Source organism: Ziziphus jujuba, chromosome 1 (assembly GCF_031755915.1).
Source record: "Ziziphus jujuba cultivar Dongzao chromosome 1, ASM3175591v1".
Taxonomy (NCBI): domain Eukaryota; kingdom Viridiplantae; phylum Streptophyta; class Magnoliopsida; order Rosales; family Rhamnaceae; genus Ziziphus; species Ziziphus jujuba.
The window spans coordinates 8,999,369-9,022,608 of record NC_083379.1 but is presented as its reverse complement, the minus strand read 5'-3'; the positions used below and the strand labels follow the sequence as shown (position 1 = coordinate 9,022,608).

General features: G+C 34.8%; 2 pseudogenes; both read right to left on the bottom strand.

Moving 5' to 3' along the window:
- Nucleotides 1-859: 859 nt before the first annotated feature.
- Nucleotides 860-11,745, bottom strand: LOC132804094 (tonoplast dicarboxylate transporter-like; annotated as a pseudogene).
- An 82-nt stretch (nt 11,746-11,827) lies between these two features.
- On the bottom strand, nt 11,828-21,731 carry LOC132804088 (tonoplast dicarboxylate transporter-like; annotated as a pseudogene).
- Between the last annotated feature and the right edge of the window lie 1,509 nt (nt 21,732-23,240).

The window sequence follows — 23,240 nt, the reverse complement described above, 5'->3', positions numbered from 1 at the left end:
CAAATTTGTAACACATCAATATGAGAATGGAGCAGATAGAGAAAAGCTTGGGCAGTTTTCTAAAAGTCTCGGATAGCTTGGAGGTTAATCATTGCTACAAATTGAAGGATTTCCCATGCTCTGTCAAGTCACCAGAGGTTTGGAGTAAAAATCAAGTTTCAGTAATTGATTCACCCCGCATGGGGGGGGGGGGGGGGGCGCTGGGGGTGGAAATCACATTGTCAAGGAAGGTCAATGATTATGTGAGTTGGAAATTATTATATTTGCTTTCTATACATTGACGTTGTCATTGTAAATATATGTTCAGTGTGCAGTATAGCAATGCTTCTTTGGTGTACTTGTAAGTTCTCTAGGCCTTTTTCTATAAGGGATGATGTATTTGTGTACCATTAAATGAAACTTAAGTCCAGTTTACAAAATTTTTAGTGCACCAACCTTTGGCAGGCCAACCTTTTAAGAGGAAGTAAGTTCAAAGTTTGAGAGGCATGTCCTGTACTCTGCATCAAAAGGTGTATATCGAGCCGCTGTACTTTCTGTCTATTTCCTTTAAAATATGCTGCAATGTGAATGTGTTTGGCCATGAAGTGAGCAGCCAAAACTACTCAAAAGGAGCATGAATGAGATATATTTCACATTATGAAATTCTCAAAATGGTTCCAATATCTGGAAACAAAAATGTTATATAGATATACAAATGAAAACTACTTACCAACAAAGGAAAGGAAAAACGATATGGGGAAAATGTTGCAGAAAATTGATGTGTAAAAAATTTCCCTTCTCTCATTTTCTCTAGTGAGTTGTTTCATGGTGCCTATACAATGATCTGAACTTTTCCTATATCAGGAACTGTCAGCTATGCCTATACAATATGCAAGGATTTGCCAATTATTTGACTGGTCCCGAATACATAAGCTCCTATAGAAGCAAAACTCAGTTATTAATGACACACATACAGTATAGTGCCTACAAATTTCCTAATCTATTAAGATTAATGAAATTGGTGAGCAAAAGATTAGCGGATGGATTAGTAATTAATCACCAAGCGTAGGCATCAAAAGGGAAAGTACAGCAATTCCAGCAATTTTAAGTGGGATACCAATCTTGATCATATCTTTGATTTCAATATGGCCATTGAAAACCCAACAACATTTGAAGGTGATCCTATTGGGAGCAAGAATGCAAACTGTGCACCAATTGCTCCAGGAACTAAAAGCAAAAGTGGGTGGACATGCATACTGTGTGCAATCTGAACCAGCAAAGGAATCACAAAGGTTGTAGTGGCATTGTTTGACATGAACTCAGTGATAGTCTCACTTATAAGACAGACAACAGGGGCAATGGCTAAATGTGGAGCTTCCTCCAAGAAATCCAAGGCTTTCGACAATATATCTGTCAGGTCGCTAGTTCAGACACCTTCAGCTATGGCAAAGCTAGCACCTAACAGCAATATGATGTTCCAAGGTAGTTTCTTGCATTTTTTCCAATCTATCAACTTTGCTTCTTGTTTGGAATTATGAACAACAAGGTTGCCATCATCACCTATTCTCAAATTTTAGAGTTAGAAAAAATAAATAAATAAATAATCAATTTGAATTCAATAAGGAATTATATATGTGTGGATGGCATTTGGGATTTTCTTGAAAGCAGAGAAACATAAACTGATAGTTCCATCACCAGCTCGCACATTGAAGAGTTCAGCCCAACCTGGAATATCACCTGTTATGCTTCTTGTCATCCATAGAACTAGTAGCACCTGCACAAATTCTGTCATGTTATATGGAAGTAAAAAACAGCCAAGAGAGGCGGTGTTAATAAAACATTAATGAGTATTTTGGAAACGCACCGAAAACACTGCCAATACAATCTTATCTGCAAATGTTATTGGACCTACTCATGTTGATACAGAAAATTTTTACAATTTGCCCAAATTATTTATTTATTTATTTATTTATTTTTGTCCAATTTGATTTGAAAAGCATACGACAAAAAATGAAAATGCATGGTGTAGATTCAAGGCCTTGATGAAATTGGGTGGAGCAGTGAACATAAAAAGCAATGCGAAAGCCTCATAAATAATGTTTTTTGCAGAGGACAAGCATAACATTCTTATTGGTCCACTATTTAATTCCAACTTAATAATTAATCTATAGATCAATCAATATCACCCTTTTTTTCAATTTCTTATCATAACTATTAAAAGAAATTTATGACTTATTGATCTTTACAAGTGGACCAATAAGAATGTTACAAGTAAAATATATTTATTTAAATATATATTGTTAAATAAAAAAATATTTATGGATTTAGCATAAACGGTTACTCACTAACAGGGCCTATTTATGTCATTAATGGGACTGACTTATTTTATTATTTTGTAGTAGGATCCTTGGTTACACACTCTCTATAATACTCTAGTTGGCCCATTGGACTAGAGAACCAATTCTCTTTATAAGCCCATTTGACTTACCCATATTTTATTATTATTATTATTATTATATTATTATTAAATTATTATTATTTTAGTGTGTGTTAAAATTAATGGATAAGTCTGACTTGCAGAGACTATAAAATATCTAAGGCAAGCAAACAGATACATATTGTATTTCGTGATTAGGGTTTTCAAAAATCATTGAGAGTGGTTTAAGAGTTGTGTGTCCATAGGCGCTATTGTATGTTGTTTTCTATTTTGCAGGATTAAAAATTCAATTTATCAATGATTGCCTTTGGAGGTTAGTATTTTATGTTTTATTGGAATTTATTATGAATATTTAGATCTGTAAATTCTAACAATTGGTATCAGAGCATGGTTAATATGCATAATGAATTCTTTTGAAATTTTTTGTTATACTGACTGTTTTAATACTGTGTATATTAAATTGTGTTTCAGCCATTGAATATTGATTGTGTAAATTGATTACATGATGTTTATATTTTTAATATTTCCCCTTTTCTTGATAGATCTGAGATTACACGTTGTGTTTGTGATGTCTGCCAAACAATATATATGTATATATATTCATGCCCAATTATTATGTGTAATAAAAAAAAATTTGTTTCTTGACAAATCTTGATTTGGGTATTATGGTATTATGTTTTCTGAGTTGAATGGAATAATTTTGGAGCCGTAATTATGTATTGAAACATCTAATTTTTCCTAATAATAATAAAAAAAATATTTTGAGAAACCCATGGACGAATAATATTCTTACTTGGGTGTTTAATTTTCTAGGTCTTTGGACCAAAATGATTTGGGGAAAAAGTTTCTCAAGAAGAGGCGAATAAAATGGCACCGATTTTGCCCAACATTTTTTGGAATTTTTTGTGATTCCATGGATTTTTATTTGGAGTTTTTTGCCGAATATAACTCTTGATTTGGGTGTTTATTTTAAGCTTCTTTTTCGCCAAATTGATCCCTTAGAATTGTTGCCCACATCGAAAGGAGTAAATTGGTACCAGTTTCACAGAAAACAGTGGCCGGAATGGTGTGTCTCCAGCCGAGTTGGAAGTGGGTCGGACGACCCGTTAACTAGAAAACCGGGTCAACCTACAACCTGGCTGTGGGAAGAAGACAATGATGTCAGCACCCCTTTTGCTGATGTCAGTAGCCGAGACAAAATTTTTTTTTTCTTATTTATATTTATTATTTATTTGTGATTATTTGTTTGTTTATTTCTTTATTTATTTATCCATTATTCAATATTATTAAAAAAAATTGTTATTTATTTATTTATTTATTCCATTTCAATTTTCTTGAATTCAATTAAAGATCTATGTTTGGAGAATTGGATTGTGTTAGCTTTCCCTAAAGAAGCTTTGTGCCTAGTTGGTACAGTAGTGTGGAATTTTAGATACTCACTTGTCGTGAAACTTATTTTGTCTGCATTATATGTATCAATATACTATATGTTGGCATAGTGGATGTGATGTTTTATATTTACCTATTTCATGAAATTGCCAATATGTTATATTTCTCCCACTTATTGACCAGGGTCTATATAACTAGGCTACCTTAATGGTGGTTTTAGTTGCTTTGTATGACATCTGGAATGGCAGTGGAAGTTAATTAAATGCCATGAATCGCAGGTTCTGAGTTATCCTGTCGGTAATTCAATTCAATGCATTTTTATTTTGGTTATTTGGTTAACTGTCCCTAGCCCGCAAAAGGGTATCCTTAATGCTAAAAAGATCCTAGCGATATTGATTTTATGTTTTGTGTTGAGAGGCTAGAAAATAGTTATTGTTTTATATATGTTAAATGCTTTGTCGTGTTTACTATTTTCACAGTTAGTAGCATCCCGAATACTCTGCCAATGATTACCATGATAAAGTTATATAGGACAAATTATCAGAAGTGGAAAAAGACCTTGATTATGAATTTGACCTTTATGAAATTGGATTTGGCTTTGAAGGTAGATCCACCAGAGTTACCAATTGATGAGAGTAGTGCAGCAGTTGGGAAACTTTATGAGGATAGGAAGCACTCTAATAAGTGCTGCATGATGATGATGGAGAACTATATGGATAAAGCTATATATGCTACTATTCCTAAGGTTGACACTGCGAAGAAACTTCTTGAAGAGATAGGAAAGAAGTTTATTAAGTTTGATATGAATGAGAAGTATCATTATTTGAATTTTTTAAATAATACTAAGTATGATGGCGCTTATCAGATAGGAGAAAGGAAACAATACTTCAATGGAATGTGTGGCTATTTTAACAAAGTTGGACACAAGAAGATAGGTTGTTGGAGTTTAAAGGGAAAGCGAGAGAAGAAAGATAATATTTTAATGATTGAGACTAATATTATTGATGTGCTTATGAATTCTTGGTGATTAGATACTGGAGCAACAATTCATGTTACTAATTCATTGCAAGGGATGATAAGGCAAAGGAGGCCAACCAATCTTGAGTAGCATGTTTATATGGGAGATAGCTCAAGAGTGAAGGTGAATATCATAGGAATAATCAAGTTGAAGCTTGTCACTAGATATGTTTTAGAATTATAAGAAAGTTCATATGTACCTTCAATAAGAAGAACTTATTATCTATTTCTCTTTTGAATAGTCAAGATTTTAGTTTTTTGTTTGGTAATAACAAAGTTGAGATGTATAAGAATAATAAATTTGTGAGTTCTGAAACTTTATATGGTAATTTATATAGACTTAATTTATTTTGTAATGGTCTTAATTGTTCTGTTAATTTTGTTGTTGCCCCTATTGTTGATTCTAAACATCCAAGAGTTAATGATAATTCCTTAATGTTGTGGCATAAGCGTTTGGGACATATTTCTAGGCATAAAATTGAAAGGTTAATGAAGGATAGAATGCTTCCTAATTTTGATTTCTCCGATCTGTCGACTTGTGTTGAATTTGTGAAAGGGAAATTAACTTCTAAGGTTAGAAAGGATAACATAGTGAGGTGTGGAGATGTTTTGGAGTTAATCCATACTAATATATGTGGACCATTCACACTAACTGCTTTGGATGGTTATAGGTATTTTATTACCTTCATTGATGATTTCTCTCATTATGGACATGTTGAGCTTATCCATGAAAAGTCAGATTCTTTAGTTGCTTTTATGGAGTTTAAGGTAAAGATGGAGCTTCAAAAGAATAAGAAGATAAAGGTTGTGAGGTCTGATAGAGGTGGTGAGTTTTATGGCAAATATGATGAGACTGGATGGAACCCAGGGCCATTCGTAAATTATTTACGTGAGTGTGGCATTGATGTGCAATATACAATGCTTGGTATGCCTCAGCAGAATGACATAGCTGAGAGGATGAATCGCACTTTGTTGGATATGGTGTGATTTATGTTGGCAAATTCTAGTTTGCCAGATTACTTGTGGGGAGAGGCTTTAAGGACAGCTGCTTATATTTTAAATCAAGTACCAAGTAAATCCATTCCTAAGACTCCTTTTGAGTTGTGGTCAGGAAAAAAAGACTAATTTGCATAATTTTCAAGTATGGGGTTGCAAAGCTAAAGTAAGGATTTATAATCCCTAAATTAAGAAGTTGGATCCTAAAACTATCAGTGGATATTTTGTTGATTATTGTATTGGTTCTAGGGGTTCAAAATTCTTTTATCCATCTCACACCACCAGAATTGTAGAGTTAGACAGGGCGGTTTATTTTGAAGATGATTTTGGATTTGATGATAGTATTGGTCCAAAGGAGCCTCAATTTAGAGAAGAAAATGTATTCATTCCCAATGTTGTTGTTCCTGATAGAGATATTATTAATCTAGTAGTTGATAAACCAATAATTGATTAAAATGAATCCATTATTGAAGGGCAGGATATTCCAACTATTGTAGATGCTGATGTGCCTTTGAGAATGTCATAAAGGACTAGGAGGTCAACTATTCCTGATGATTATGAGGTTTACTTGTAGGAACATGATTTTGACATAAGTGATGATTCAGATCTAGTCACTTATGAGGAGGCTATAAGCAGTTCGCACTCAAATTTTTGGTTGGACGCAATGGAAGATGAAATGAAATCCATGGCATCAAATGATGTTTAGGATTTGGTTGAGTTACCAATGGGTAGCAAGCCTATAAGATGCAAATGGGTCTTTAAGACTAAAAGAGACTCTAATGGTCAAGTGAAGAGGTATAAGGCTAGACTCGTTGCCAAAGGGTTTAGCCAGAAAGAAGGAATTGATTATATAGAGACATTCTCTCCTGTATCCACAAAGGATTCTTTTAGAATCATTATGGAAATTGTGGCGCATTATGACCTGGAGTTACAACAAATGGATGTCAGAACTGCTTTTTCTGAATGGTGATTTATATGAGGATGTATATATGGTTCAACTCTAGTTGGCTTTTAGTAAACAGGGAATGATAATTTGGTTTGTAAGCTTAAGAAGTCAATTTATGGTCTTAAGCAAGCCTCGAGGCAATGGTATCTCAAGTTTGATAAGGCTACACTAAGAGTCATTTTAAGGAGAATATGGTTGATAGGTGCATATATATGAAAGTCAGTGGGAGCAGTTTTATATTTCTGGTATTGTATGTTGATGACATACTCTTGGCTACCAATGACACTGACCTATTGGTTGAGACAAAACAGATGTTGGGCAACCATTTTGATATGAAAGATCTTGGTGACGCTTTTTTTGTTTTGGGGATCAAGATTGTTTGAAATAGAATTAATTATGTGTTGCAATTGTCTCAGAGAGCCTATATTGATAGAATACTTAAGAGGTTTGATATGCACAATTGTTCTCTTAGAAGTGTACCGATCACAAAGGGTGAAAGGTTTTCTAAGGATCAATGTCCAAAAAATGATAGAGAGAGGATGGCGATGAGAAATATTCGTTATTCTTCAGCAGTGGGTAGTTTGATGTATGCTCAAGTTTGTATACGGCCTGATATAGCTTTTGCTGTGGGTGTGCTTGGTAGATTTATGAGTAATCCTGGTCCTATTCATTACCAAGAAGTTAAGAAGGTGTTTAGGTATCTACAGGATACTAAAGATCATATGTTGACATATCGACGTACCAACTCTCTTGATGTAGTTAGTTATAGTGATGCAGATTATAAAGGCTGTTTGGATGATAAGAAATCTACCACTGGATATATATTTATCATGGTAGGAGGTGCTGTGTCTTGGCGGAGTGCCAAGCAGTCAGTGATAGCATCCTCGACTATGGAGGCAGAGTATGTGATGTGTTATAAGACTACTCATCATGCAGTTTGGCTTCAGAATTTTATTCATGATGTAGGAGTAGCTAACTCCATTGAAAAGGCTATTATAATGGATTATGACAATACTGCAGCTGTGTCTTTCTCCAATAATTTAAAAGGTACTCCTGATGCGAGGTACATTGATGTAAAGTATTTTGTGGTAAAAGAGAAAGTTGAAGAGGGCCTCATTACTGTTGTTCACACGCCTACTTATAGCATGGTGGCAGATCTACTGACCAAGGCCTTACCAATAGGCATATTCGAGGAGCATGTGTTCCGTATGGGATTGTTAGGAAATTAAGACTGCTATGGGTCAGTGGGAGTTTATTATGTATTCTGCAGTAATATCCATGTTGAGTATTATTTATTTCATTGAGTATTTTGATATATTGATATATGTGGATCATTATTTATTTATGAGATGTTTTATTACACATATTATTGCTCCTTATATTTACAGGCCTGTTGAGACTTTTAGTCTATGTATATGTGTATATTGATCCACCGGTACCATAGTGAGTCCCTACTACCTAGTTTAGGTACATTGTTATATCTTATCGATACACAATGTGCTCGATGAAATGGTATTGTGTGTGTTAGGTGATTGCACGTGGTTAGGTAAATCTCTACTACCTAGACTGAGTTTGTGGAATGCAAAGTGCTCAGTTGAAATGGTATCATATTTTAAGAGATTTACTGAGAGAATCTCTACAGCCCAGTCTAGTATACTGTTGTGCCCTGTCGACATGCTATATATTTAGATGAAATGGTATTATGGTTCTGGAGGTTCTGTAGTAAGTGAGTTTGGATTATATATGATAATGATTATGCAGTCCAAGTGGGAGAATGTTAAATAAATAAATATTTGTGGACTTAGCATAATCATTTACTCACTTATAGGGCCTATTTATGTCATTAATGGGACTGATTTATTTTATTATTTTGTAGTAAGGTCCTTGGTAACACATTCTCTGTAATACTCCAGTTGGCCCATTAGACTGGAGAACTAACTCTCTCTATAAGCTCATTTGACTTACCCATATTTTATTATTATTATTATCTTATTAATTTATTATTATTTTTGTGTGTGTTAAAATTGATAGGTAAGTCTGACTTGCAGAGACTATAAAAGGTCTAGGGCAAGCAAACAGATACATACTGTATTGTGTCCATAGGTACTACTTTACGTTGTTTTCTATTTTACAGGATTAAAGATTCAATTTATCAATGGCTGCGTTTGGAGATTAGTGTTTTATGTTTTTATTGGAATTTATTATGCATATTTAGATCCGTAAATCTTAACATATATTTCTTGTGAACCAAAAAAAAAAAATGCCTAAACATTTATGGACAAACAAACATCCCGAATAAATTAATGAAGAAAATGAAAACATGACATAAGATGCCCATATTATTTGAACTGTCATGGATTGTCTGGAGCTCTTTCCTCAAATGGGCTTTGTCAAGATAAGCAGACAGAACTTGGCCAGAACCTCTTGGACAATGCAAACAACAAAGTATATTACCCACAAAGCAATGAAAATTAATAAGGTCAATGGGAAACCAAGGCAATCTTAATCCAAGCTCAGGCATTTATGAAGCTAACAATGTTCTCACTGATTGCATTATTAGATATGAATACAAGAAAGGTGGGTCGTGTTTGAGCTCATCCCTCCACAATCCCTTCTTTTTGCACCAGACTGGCAACAAATTTGAGACGAATGGAGCTGATAGAAAAGAGCTCGCACAGTCTTCTAAGAGCCTTAGATAGCTTAGAGGTTAGTCATTGCCACAAATTGAAGGATTTCCCTTGCTCTATCAAGTCTCCAGGGGATTGAAGAAAAAAATCAAGATTCCAGAATTGATTTACAGGGGACAAAAAAAAATTCACAACGTCAAGGAAGGCCATTGATTGTGTGAGTTGGGAGATTATTATGTCTGCTTTCTATACATTGACGCTGCCATTGTAAATATATGTTCGGTATGCAATAGAGTTATGCTTCTTAGGTGTACTTTTAAGTTCTCTTGGCCTTTTTCTGTAAAGGATGATGTATTTGTGCACCATTAACTAAAATTTAAGTCTAGTTTGTGTAATTTTTAGAGAACCAACCTTTGGAAGGCCAACCTTTTAAAAAGAAGTAAGTTTATGGTTGAAAGGCATGTCCTCTACTCTGCTTCAAAAGGTGTATATTGGGCAGCTGTACTTTCTGTAGTTTCTTTTAAAATATGGTGTAATGTGAATGTGCTTGGGTATGAAATGAGCAGCCAAAATTACTTGGAAGAAGCATGAATGAGTCGAAGCCTAAATATATTTCATATTATGAAATTTCAGACTAAAAACGATTCCAATCTTTGAAAACAGAAATCGTTATACAGCTATACAAAAGAAAACTACTTACTAACAATGGAAAGAGAAAACGATATTGGGAAAATGTTGCAGACAATTAATGCATAAAAAGTTTCCCTTCTCTCATTTTCTCTACTGACTTCTTTCATGGTGCTTATACAATGATCTGAGCATTTCCTATACCAGGAACTGATAAACTTCATCATCCCAGAGAATGAAAATATGGTTTTTTTTAGATGAAGTTTTCATTGTCTGATTAGGAAAGTTGTGTTCATGAAACACAACATTAAGTGTAACATAAAATGTTTTTGTGGATAAACATTGACAAACATATAGGCTCACTACTATACCCAAGAAAAATGCACAATTCAGAATGAAAAGAGAATTTTTGAGAGTTGTACGACCTGAGAAAAGGATAACACTCACAGCCAAAAACCTTTAATTTGGAAAAATCAAATTCTTTATTAAAAAGCATTTGATATGGAGATTTTTGATTTAAAATTTTAGTTGGGAGTCTATTAATTAAGAAGGTGGCAGTAGCAGATGCATACCACCAATATGACAAAGGTAGGTGACTGTGAGCAAGAAGTGATAATGTAGTCTCAGTTATATGGCGGTGTTTCTGTTCAACTCTTCCATTTTGATTATGCATATATGGGCATGGATGTTGAAAAACAATACCAAAATTGGACTTTAACCATTAATTTAATTGAAAAAATATTTTTGAAACCTCTGACTTTAATTGCATTGGATAAACCCATGAATAACGTGAAAAATCATCCACAAAAAACACATAATACCTATACCCTTTATCAAACAAAACTTGTGCTGGACCCCACACACCAGAGTGAATAAGATCAAGAGGTGCTTTTGATCTAGTTAGAGATGGGGGTGCATGTAATCGATGTATTTTTCCAAGTTGGCAGGAAGAGCAAAAATTATTTATATTATTTTGGAAAAATCAAAATGAATATCCTTACATTGAGAAACAAGAGTTCTGATAACTGATAAATTTGGGTGATCTAGGCGATAATGCTAGGTGTTATCTTTAGATAAATGAGCAGAAAATAATTTAGGCCTAGGATTATTTAAGGAACTTGAAAATTGACATGATAAACTATTTGGAAAATGGATCAGATACAGACCCCCTCTAGGTGTTCCTTGTAGAAGCACCCTCTTCGTAACCTGATCCTTCACAAAAACATTTTCAAAATTAAATTCAACTATTGCATGATTATCAAATGTCAATTGAACAAAATATCCTTTGAACTATCCTTCAAAATTATCCTTCAAAATTAACTTTTTTTTATGTGGTAATTGAACAAAGGACAATCCAGTATGAGAAATTGGCAAACCTTGACCATTCCTGATAATTAACTTCTCTGTTCCACCATACTCATATTTTTTATGAATATTGGAATGATCTAAAGTAACGTGATTAGTAGCTCCACTGTCAAGTAGCCACCCTAGACTGGCAACTATATTTGAGGAGGAATAATATGCTGCAGACTTAGAATTATTAGTAGGCTGAAATTTTTTATCAAACCTGTACCAACATTGATTTGTAGAATGTCCAGGAACAATGCAGATTTGACAAATAATACGTGAACCATGTCCACCTCTTCCTCCACTTCAACCTCTGCCACTGCCATGACCACGTGTTCCTCCATGCCCTTCTTGATCAAACTATTTGGGTTTATTTGCATTGTGGCTTTCTTTTTGCTTGCCTTTGTCAACTATATGAGTTGATGGTGTAATTTCAGTTGCAGTTTGCTGAAGTCGAATCTCTTATCTAAGAAGCAAGGATTGAATTTCCTCAATTGTAAGAGGGTCCCGCTGTGAGTTAACGTTTGCTATGATGGGATCATACTCTATTGGTAATCCTTGCAACAAATGTAGAATAAAATCATCATTTGTAACATGATAACCAGCTAGTGTAAGGTTGTCTGTGGTCTCCTTCATTTTTGAAAAATAAGCACTCATTGTGACTGACCCTTTTTTAGTTGATTGCATTTGCAATCTAAGTTGCATCATTCTTGCTCTAGAATGAGTCCTAAAAAGTTTTTCCAAAGAATTCCATAATTGGAAAGTGGTATCATGTTTGACAATTTGTGTAAGCACCTCTCATGAGATGGAGGACATCATCCAGACAAGCAAGGCTGAATCCAACCTCGGCCACAGTTGGTAGTCCGGATTGATCACCAATGTTGTTGAGCTGCATGGTCTTTGGTGGTTCTTGAATTTCTCCTTTCACAAAGCCTTCAAAGTTGCTTCCGATTACTACAGGTAGCATATGGGATTTCCACAACAAGTACTTGCCATTTTTCAAGTTTAAAAGGGAAGTTGTAGTTTGGCAATGAAACTTAGCCGAGTGGAGGAATTTTGGAGGTGATCTTTGTCAAGGCCATGACATGAGTCTTTTGAGGCTCTGATACCATGAAAATATTTAATATATTTTGTATTATTATAAAACCGCTACTGTCAGATGTGTACAGCAAGCTTATATATACAGCAAAGTTAATGATGGATGAGGACTGATGACTGATGACTTTGAACTAACAACCCGATAACTAAGTAAATAAGATATTTACATGAGATAAGGATACAGCTATGATAATAAGATATGTACATGAGATTAGGATTGTTTATCTGCACTAATAGAGAACAATCAAACTGTTGCTGATCTTATAAATAGTTCTTTGTCGTATCTTGATATGACCAATACTATGCATATAATGTGCAAGCATTTGCCAGTTACTCGACTGGTTCGTTTGTCTCGTGATGCGAATCTGTCCGAGTTCGCACAACCGATAACCCACTGGGGTACTAATCCGATACCGATGAAGACCAAGCCGATCACTCGGGCTCAAGCTAAGAGGTTTAAGGACAACTTTGCTGCCTTTATCCAGAGAGTAATTCATTCTCAAAAAGGCTTGTCCATACTTCAAGATACAAGGCCTGTTTTAAGCATCCAAGTGGTGGAGGTTGATATGGACCCTGGTAGCTGTCACCAGACATCATACATCGGACATTTTACATTGGACACCCATACATTGGACATCTGTCATCAGACATCATATATCGGACACCCATACATCGGACTTCGAACTTCGGACATCAGACATAACTTAGTTTGGACATCAGGCAGACATAAGTTAGCTCGGACATTACACAGACATAAGTTTACTTAGACATCACAAGTTAACTCGAACATTATACATAAGTTAGCTTAGTTGTCAAATTAGTCAACTCGTTACCTAATTGCGTTTGACTTTTTGTTTTGTTTTTATTTATTTATTGGCTGGACAAATTAACTTAAGAAAGTTATTATTTTACTATTTTTCATTGCAAATTAATTAATTCCTTATTCAAAATAAAGGAATTAATTAATACAAATTAGTTTAGGAAATTAGTGTAAAATTTGGCCAACTTGTTTCCTTTTCTTTTGGTGGCCGGTTTTACCTAGTTAATTAGGGTTCTATTTTGTAACTTTTTATCCTATTTAATGGCTTGTTTTATCAATAACATTTAGCACTTTATTCATACAGAAAATTATTTGTGAGATTGAATTCTCTTTGTTCTCTTTGAACACCTAAAACACTATTAGTGAATGAGTGTTTTAGTTTGACTTATCAATAGGCCTTCCATCACCTATTGTGGCGTCTTCATTATATATCAAGGTTTCTAATCACGGGTTGGTTAGGGGTCAAGGTGACCATTAGAACTTGAACATAATTAGATCCAGGCTAATATAATACAGGTTTAGGAGTAGGTCATCCTAGATTCGTATCATTTGGTATCAGAGCTGAATTTTGTTCAGGTTGGATCTATCTTTATTTGATTTATTTGTTTTTGTGTTAATCTATAATTTTAGCATTAGTTTAAGGTTGCTTCTATCATCATACACTTTCTGCATCTTTTAAAAAAAAAAAAATCATTCCTAGTTGAATTAGGTTTCCTAGTTTTACCATATTTTTTGTTTCCTAGTTTGTTGGTTGTTTTTCATCATTGTTCTTGTTAATTTTGGTTTTTTTTTTTCTTTTCTATTTTAGTCTTAGATATTTGCATTCATATATTCAAAAAAAAAAAAAAAAAGCAGAAGAAAAGCCAAACAGATATATATATATATAAAAAAAAAAATGCATTTTTGTATTTTGTTGGAGGTCGCGGGTTTGGTGATTATTTGGTGTTGATCCTTGCTACTGCAGTTGTTTTATGTTCTTTGAATGAAAAAAAAATGAAGCAAAAAGCCGAATAAAAAAAAAGTCGGTTTGTTGAATTTGGTGTTTGCTGGAAATTTCTTTGAAATGCTGCATTGTTGACTATTTGTTACATATTTGGAGTTTCTGGAGAATTATTTTTGCTGCTGGATATTTGGAATTTTGGGTGCTTAAATTATTGGATTAAAATTAGTTAAAGGATTTGATACAAAACTTGAATTACAAGAAAAACAACCAACACTATCCTATATTTTTGTTCGATTTGATTCTTGTTTGAGTTTGAAATTCTTTTTCCTAAATTTTATTCTTGAATCCTTAATCTCTTACCATTTGGTCCAGTTCTTAAAAATTCCAAAATTTTCTCATTGTTTTGCCTTATTTTGCCTAGAAAAGCCGAAAACTAGGATTTGTTAATTCATTCGATATTGCTTACTTTTGCTACTGTTTTGTTGATAAGTTTAATTAGAAGATACTTGTGATATAATTGCTATTTAGTGGGTGTTTTAATTAGAACTTTGAGGTAATTCATTGAGTGAAAAAGGCAAGAGTGTGTGAGCTTAAAAGAGGGTAAAAGCCGAAACTAGTGTGAAAACACTAGTGTCGATACCTTGTTTGAGTGAAACACGTGAGGGAGTGAATTTGGTGAGGCCTTAAGAATTAATGAAGAAGAGTCCGTAAGATTCCATGGCGATTCCCAAGCTTCGGAAAGTGGCGAGTAAACGGACATGATTGCTATCTTGGAGCAACTATAGTGGATGAATACTCAATTTGACCATTTAAATCAAAGGATGGACAGGTTAGAAACATCCCAAGGAGTGCCAAATATAAGGTTAGATGCTCATGGAGGATGAAGTTGAGGTCGAGGAGGCCAAGGGCGACCAAGAGAGGAATTCGGGGGAATTAACTTTGGAGATGACTTGGATCAGGGGTTTGATGAAACTTTTAAACCTCAAGAAAGGCTAATCCATGGGAGACCAGCAAGGAATGAAGATGATGATCTAGGGAATATCAAGGTAAACATTCCATCTTTCATGGGAAAAAGTGATCCAGAAGTATATTTGGAATGGGAGGAAAGAATGGAGATGTTTTTTTATTGTCATAATTATTTGGAGGCCAAGAAGGTGAAGTTGGCAGCAATGGAGTTTAGTCATTATGAACTCCAATGGTGGACCAATGAGCAAAACCCCAAAAGAGAGTTGGTGATGACTTGATCACTACATGGCGACAAATGAAAGGAGCCATGAGGAAGCGATTCATACCATCACACTATCATAGGTTGCTGCATCAAAGACTTCAATTTTTATCTCAAGGAATTAGGTCCGTGGAGGATTATTACAAGGTGATGGAGATGCTTATGATGAGGTTGAGTATGAATGAAGATAGAGAAGCAACCATGGCAAGATTTTTAGGTGGTTTGAATCATGAGATAGCCAACCAACTAGAATTGCAACAATATATGGAATTGGAGGAGATGTTGCATGCGGCTATTAAATTGGAGCATCAATTCAAGAGGAGGGGTGTAGGCTCATGGTTTGGAGGAGTTTCCAACAGCAGAAGATCAATTCCAAGTGGCTGACGAAACAATCCAACCTATGAAAACAAGCCAAAGCCGAAAGTGGAAGAAGAAAGCACCAATTGGCCAAGAAAGGAGCTTAAAGCCGAATCTGTCCAAGCACATAAAAATGAGGTAAAATATGATCCTGAACCTTCAAAATCAAGAGAAATTATTTGTTTTAAATGCCAGGGTTGAGGTCACATCGCTAGCCAATGCCCGAATAGAAAGGTAATGGTGAGCTAGAGTCGGAAAGTGAGGGAAGTGGTGATGAAACCGAGCAAGAGGATAACGAAAAGCTTGAAGGTGAGGCCAAAACTTTGAATGCTTCCCATGCTGAATTAAGCTTGGTTTATAGGAGAGTACTGGCTGCATATAAAGATGAGGATGAGATTCAAAGAGAGAACATTTTCCACACCTGATGTGAGATCCAAGGTAAGATTTGTAGCATGATTGTTGATAGTGGAAGTTGTACTAATGTAATTAGTAATCTTGTGGTCGATAAATTAGGCTTGACAACAATTAAACATCCAGAACCATATAGGTTATGATGACTTAATGATAGTGGTGAGATGCAAGTCAATAAACAAGCCAAAATAAAATTCAGCATTGATAAATATGTGGATGTGGTTTTGTGTGATGTTGTGCCTCTACATGCGGGACATATTTTACTTAGTAGGCCTTGGGAATTTTATGGAGATGCTATTCATTATGGTAGAGAGAATAGTATTATTTTTAGATTTAAAGGTAAGATGGTCAAGCTAGAGGCATTAACTCCTAAAGAGGTGTACAAAGATCAAATACAAATACAACAAATGAGGGTGGTCGAACAACTCAAGGAGAGAGCTAGCATGGCCCCCATGGCAACAACACCCATCCAAGGAGTCCAAGCCGTGCAATACCAACCAGGTAAGTGTTCTAAGACCTAACTTGAGTGGAAAAACCACGAGAAACCAAAAGTGATGTGAGAAGGGGAGAGAAACCTGAGACTGTGAGAAAAGCCGAGAGTGAGGGAAATTGTATGGTGGCAAAGAGAGAGAGAGAGAGGAAAAGAAAGGAAAGAAAGAAAGAATAAAAATTTTTATTTGAGTTTTGGAGATGTAATAAAGCTATTTTGAGTAAAAAACCATTGCTGGTCATGATTTATAAAGATAATTATTTTAATGATCAAGCTAACCTTGAAGAACTTGAATTGCCAAGTTCAATTCTTTCTCTTTTGCAAGATTTTGAAAATGTCTTTTCGGATGAAATACCAAAGGGATTACCACCAATTAAAGGGATTGAACATCAAATTGACTTTGTTCTAGGGGCTTCCATACCAAATCGACCTGCATATAGAAGCAATCCTAAAGAAACAAAGAAGCTACAAAAACAGGTAAGTGAGTTACTTGATAAAGGTTATATTCTTGAGAGTATAAGTCCATGTGCTATTCCTGTTTTATTAGTGCCTAAAAAAGATGCTTCTTGGAGAATGTGTGTTGATTGTAGGGCTAAAAATAATATCACCATTAAATATAGAAATCCAATTCCTAGATTAGATGATATTCTTGATGAATTGCATGGTGCTTGTATGTTTACTAAAATTGAACTTAGGAGTGGATACCATCAAATTAGGATGGAAGAAGGTGATGAGTGGAAGACCGCATTTAAGACTAAATATGGGCTATATGAATGGTTAGTCATGCCTTTTGGTTTAACTAATGCACCTAGTACTTTTATGAGGCTTATGAATCATGTTATGCGTACATTTATTGGTAAATTTTTGGTTGTGTACTTTGATAACATTTTAGTGTATAGCCGAAACTTAGATGAACATGTAAATCATCTTAGGCAGGTTTTAAATATCCATAGGGAAGAAAGGTTGTTTGTTAACATGAAAAAGTGTGATTTTTGCAAAGATGAGCTTGTTTTCCTAGGATTTGTAGTAAGTCCTATAGGAATCAAAGTTGATCAATCTAAAGTTCAAGCAATCAAGGAGTGGCCGACACCAACCTCTATCACTCAAGTGAGGAGCTTTCATGGTTTGGTAAGTTTTTATTGAAGATTTATCAAGGACTTTAGCACCATCGCGGCACCTTTGAATGAAGTTGTAAAGAAGAATGTTGGATTTAAATGGGGAGAAATACAAGAAAAATCTTTTAATTTGTGGAAAGAAAAATTATGTAATGCACTTTTATTAGTTTTGCCAAATTTTTCTAATACTTTTGAAATTGAATGTGATGCTTCGATTGTAGGTATTGGAGTTGTATTAATGCAAGAAAGAAGGCCCATAGCCTACTTTAGTGAGAAATTAAATGGAGTTGTACTAAACTACCCGACATATGATAAGAAGATGTATGCTTTGGTGAAGGCTTTGGAAACGTGGCAGCATTACCTCATGCCAAAAGAATTTCTAATTCATACAGGTCATGAATATTTGAAGCAAATTAAAGGCCAAGGAATGCTCAACCAAAGGCATGGCAAGTGGATTGAATTTATTAAGATCTTTCCATATGTGATCCACTACAAAAAAGGTAAGGAAAATGTGGTTGCCGATGTATTATCCCAAAGGTATGTTCTCTTTTCTACCTTAGATGCTAGATTGCTTGGTTTTGAACAATTAAAGGAACTTTATGAGCATAATAGTGACTTTGGAGAAATATTTAGAACCTATTTGAAACATGGATTTAATAAATTTACATATTTGAGGGGTATTTGTTTAACGAAAACAAACTTTGTGTGCCTAATTGTAGCGTTAGGGAATTGTTGGTTCGGGAAGGTCATAGGGGTAGTTTAATGGGATATTTTGGTGTTTTTAAAACTTTATCCTTACTACAAGAACATTTTTATTGGCCTAACATGAAGAGAGATGTTGATAAAATATGTGAAAGGTGCTTGAAATGCCAAAAGACTAAGTCCACATTGAAGCCGCACGGATTGTACCAACCTTTGTTGATTCCTTCACATCCTTGGGTAGATTTGTCTATGGATTTTATTCTTGGTTTGCCTAGGTCAAGGACAAGTAAAGATTCATTTTTTTTTTTTGTTGTGGATAGATTTTCTAAGATGGCATATTTTATTGCATGTAATAAAACTGATGATGCATCTAATGTTGCTAATTTATTTTTCAAAGAAATTGTGAGGTTACATGGAATGCCTAGGACTATTATTTCGGATAGGGATGCTAAGTTCTTAAGTTATTTTTGGAAAAATTTATGGGCTAATTTATGTACTAAGCTTTTAATTTCAACTACTTGTCATCCACAAACTGATGGACAAACCAAAGTAGTAAATAGAACTTTGTCTACATTGTTGAGAGCATTAATTAGTCGAAATTTGAGAACTTGGGAGGATTGTTTGCCACATGTTGAATTTGCTTATAATAGGTCTTTGCATTCAGCAACTAAATTTACTCCTTTTGAAATTGTTTATGGTTTTAATCCTTTGACTCCATTAGATCTAACACCTTTACCTTTAAGTGAACATGCTAATCTAGATGGGAAACAAAAAGCTGATTTTGTGAAGCGAATTCATGAAAAGACTAAGGCAAATATTGAGAGAAGGACCTAGCAATATGCAAGGAATGCTAATCAAGGCCCAAAAAAAGTTGTGTTTGAATCTAGAGATTGGGTTTGGTTGCACCTAAGAAAGGAGAGGTTTCCCGAATAGCAGAAATCAAAATTGATGCCGAAAGGAGATGGACCTTTTTCAAGTTTAGAGCGGATAAATGACAATGCTAACAAACTTGATTTGTCGGGTGAGTATAATCTTAGTGCTACATTTAACGCTGCTCATTTGTCTCCTTTTACTGCAGGTGATGACTTTGATTTGACGGCAAATCATTTTCAAGAGGAGGGGAATGATGCAAATCTGCCCGAGCTCACACAACCAATAATCCGCTGGGGTATTGATCCGATACGGATAAAGACCGAGCCGATCACTAGGGCTCAAGCTAAGAGGTTTAAGGACAACCTTGCTGCCTTTATCCAAAAAGTAATTCATTCTCAAAAGGGCTTGTCCATACCTAAAAATACAAGGCCTGTTTAATCATCCAAGTTGTGGAGGTTGGTATGGACCCTGGTAACTGTTACCAGACATCATACATCGGACATTTTACATCAGACACCCATACATCGGACATTTATCATCAGACATTATACATCGGACACCCATACATCGGACTTTGGACTTCGAACATCAGACATAACTTAGTTCGAACATCAGGCAAACATAAGTTAGCTTGACATCAAGCAGACATAAGTTAGCTTGGACATCAGACAAATACAAGTTAGCTCGGACATCAGGCATAAGTCAGCTTAGTTGTCAAATTAGTCAACTCGTTAACTAATTTGCATTTGACTTTTCGTTTCATTGTTATTTATTTATTGACTGGAAAAATCAACTTAGGAAAGTTATTATTTTATAATTTTTCATTGTAAATTAATTAATTCCTTATTCAAAATAAAAGAATTAATTAAAACAAATTAGTTTAGGAAATTAGTGTAACATTCGGCCAACTTGTTTCCTTTTCTTTTGGTGGCCGGTTTTACCTAGTTAATCAGGGTTTTCTTTTGTAACTTTTTAGCCTATTTAATGGCTTGTTTTATCAATAACATTCAGCACTTTATTCATACAGAAAATTATTTGTGAGATTGAATTCTCTTTGTTCTCTTTGAACACCTAAAACACAATTATTGAATGAGTGTTTTAGTTTGACTTATCAATAGGCCTTCCATCACCTTTTGGCATCTTCATTATATATCAAAGTTTCTAATCACAGGTTAATTAGGAGTCAAAGTGGCCATTAAAACTTGAACATAATTAGATCCAGGCTAATATAATACGGCTTTAGGAGCAGGTCGTCCGAGATTCGTATCATCCCGAATACATAAGCTCCTGTAAAAGCAAAACTCAGTTACTAATGACATACATACAGTATAATGCCTACAAATTTTCTAAGCTATTAAGATAAATGAAACAGGTGAACAAAAGATTAAGGGATGGATTAGTAATTAATTACCAAGTGTAGGCACTCAAAGGGACAGTGCAGCAGTTCCAGTAATCTTAAATGGGCTACTAGTCTTGATTATATCTTTGATATCAATATGGCCAGCTAAAAACCTAACAACATTTGAAGATGTTCCTATTGGGAGCAAGAATGAAAACTGTGCACCAAGTACTCCAGGAACCATATGCAAAAGTGGGTGGACATGCATACTATGTGCAATCTGAACCAACAAAGGAATCACAAGGGTTGTAGTGGCATTGTTTGAGAACTCAGTGATAGTCCCCCAAATAAGACAAACAACAGGGGCAATGGCTAAATATGGAGCTTCCTCCAAAAAATCCAAGGCTTTCGACAATATATCTGTCAGGCCGCTAGTCCAGACACCATCAACTATGGAAAAGCCAGCCCTAAGATCAATATGATGTCCCAAGGTAGTTTCCTGCATTTATTCCAGCCCATCAACTTCTCACCATTTTGCTTCTTGTTTGGAATTATGAATAACAAGGTTCCCATCATCACCTATTCTCAAATTTCAGAGTTAGAAAATAAAAAATAAAAATCAATTTGAATTCGATAAGGGATTATTATGTGTGGATGGCATTTGGGATTTTCTTGAAAGTAGAGAAACTTAAACTGACAGTTCCATCACCTAGTTGCCCATTGAAGAGTGCAGCCCAACCAGGAAGATCATCTATTATGCTTCTTGTCATCCATAGAACTATTAGCACCTGCACAAATTTTGTCATGTTATATGGAAGAAAAAAACAGCCTAGAGAGGCAGTGTTAATGAAACATTGAGGGTATTTTGGAAACGCACCGAAAACACTGCCAATACCATCTTCTCTGCAAATGCCATTGGACCTGCTCATATCGATACAGAAAATTATTACAATATATCTGACCATGAAGCTCTTCTCTTCTAAACCAGCCCATTTCCTAAGCCAAAGCAATAAAAGCAGCAAAGCAAATACTATTGAAGCCAAAGTAATCACTGAAATATCTGTGGGGAGATAGTCCCTCGTCATCTTCAATTTTGACTCTGATTCAATGATATACATGAAACCATGCCAGCCAAAAAAGGAAAAATAAAATTGATGTTTGATCGTCTAACATTCTCATTTAAAACAATAAAAAAGAGTGTGGAAACTTCTACTTATATGACCAAAATCTTTCTTTAGAAAACTTTTTACCAGGAGTTACAATTTTTTTGCCTACATTAGAAGCCCAATTAAAATGAGGTAGATTGCCCCGGGACCCTTTTCCAGTCCAATACAAGTGCATGTTTTTCTTCTTGTCCTTCCTTAAAAATTGAAAATTGAACTAGGATCAGATTTTTATGAATATATGTTGCATTAAATGTTTTAAAAGAATTAGTTGCTTAGTCCTACTCTATAAGATTGATTAGCCTTGCAGGTACAAAAATTACTTACCATTAAATGAATCTCTTATTGGATAACTTTTCAAATATGACCTTATTGGTTCTTTTAGTCCTATTTACTTGGTCTAAGTAGATTGTCATATAGATGGCTAACTTCTATTCTGTGATGGTTAGAAACCATAAACTCTCGCAATACAAGAATGAGTTATCCTTTATTTTACATAGTGCAAGGCAAAAGTTCAGTATGTTCATGCCCTGCATGTTAAATCTTGATTTTTATTGTTTTCAAAATACATCGAATTTTTCCTCAATGATGGAATTACTTGGCATCTAGAGAAGACTTTAGACTTCCTTGTGTAAAATGCACAGAATTAGTTTTACTAATGTCATATGCCAAACTTGTTTTCCAAGTACTTGTTAGATTATAATTTTCATCCTTATTTTCTCAATACATATTTTTATTTTAGTAATGTAAATTTGAGCAGGAGTTAAGGTATCCTGATTACAAGAGGTGCAGGGAAGCCATTGAATCAAGTCATGTTATGGGTGGTTATGATTCCCTAGATAAAGCACTTAAAATGGGAATTTCTCAAAGCTAGGTGACAGGACCCAGCCCGGAAACCGTCTCAGGACTTCCCAAATGGTCCCGCCTAGTGAAGTCCCCCTGGACAATCCTTAGAGAATATCCAATGGAACCTCACCTTAAAACGTGGACAACGAACACAAGCGATATCAATAATACCTCAATATATAAATATAAAATAAATCCACAACAGCACAAGTCCACAACCGACCTATAGTACCATAGGCCATAACTACACACATAAGTAATATGGACTCCGTAACATTGATCAGAGCATTTTAAGAGTGTTAACAAAGTTTAGATGTACAAATAAGAAATAAACGAGTACAAAAATGTAAGGATAAGATAGAGAACTGATAAATACTGCTGCTGTCGTGGAAGAACAAGTGATAAACGATGCACAAGGTAGACTGCTACTAACTGCCTGGACCTAGGGGAACGAATTTAAAACAAATAAAACGTGAGATAAAGAATCTCAATG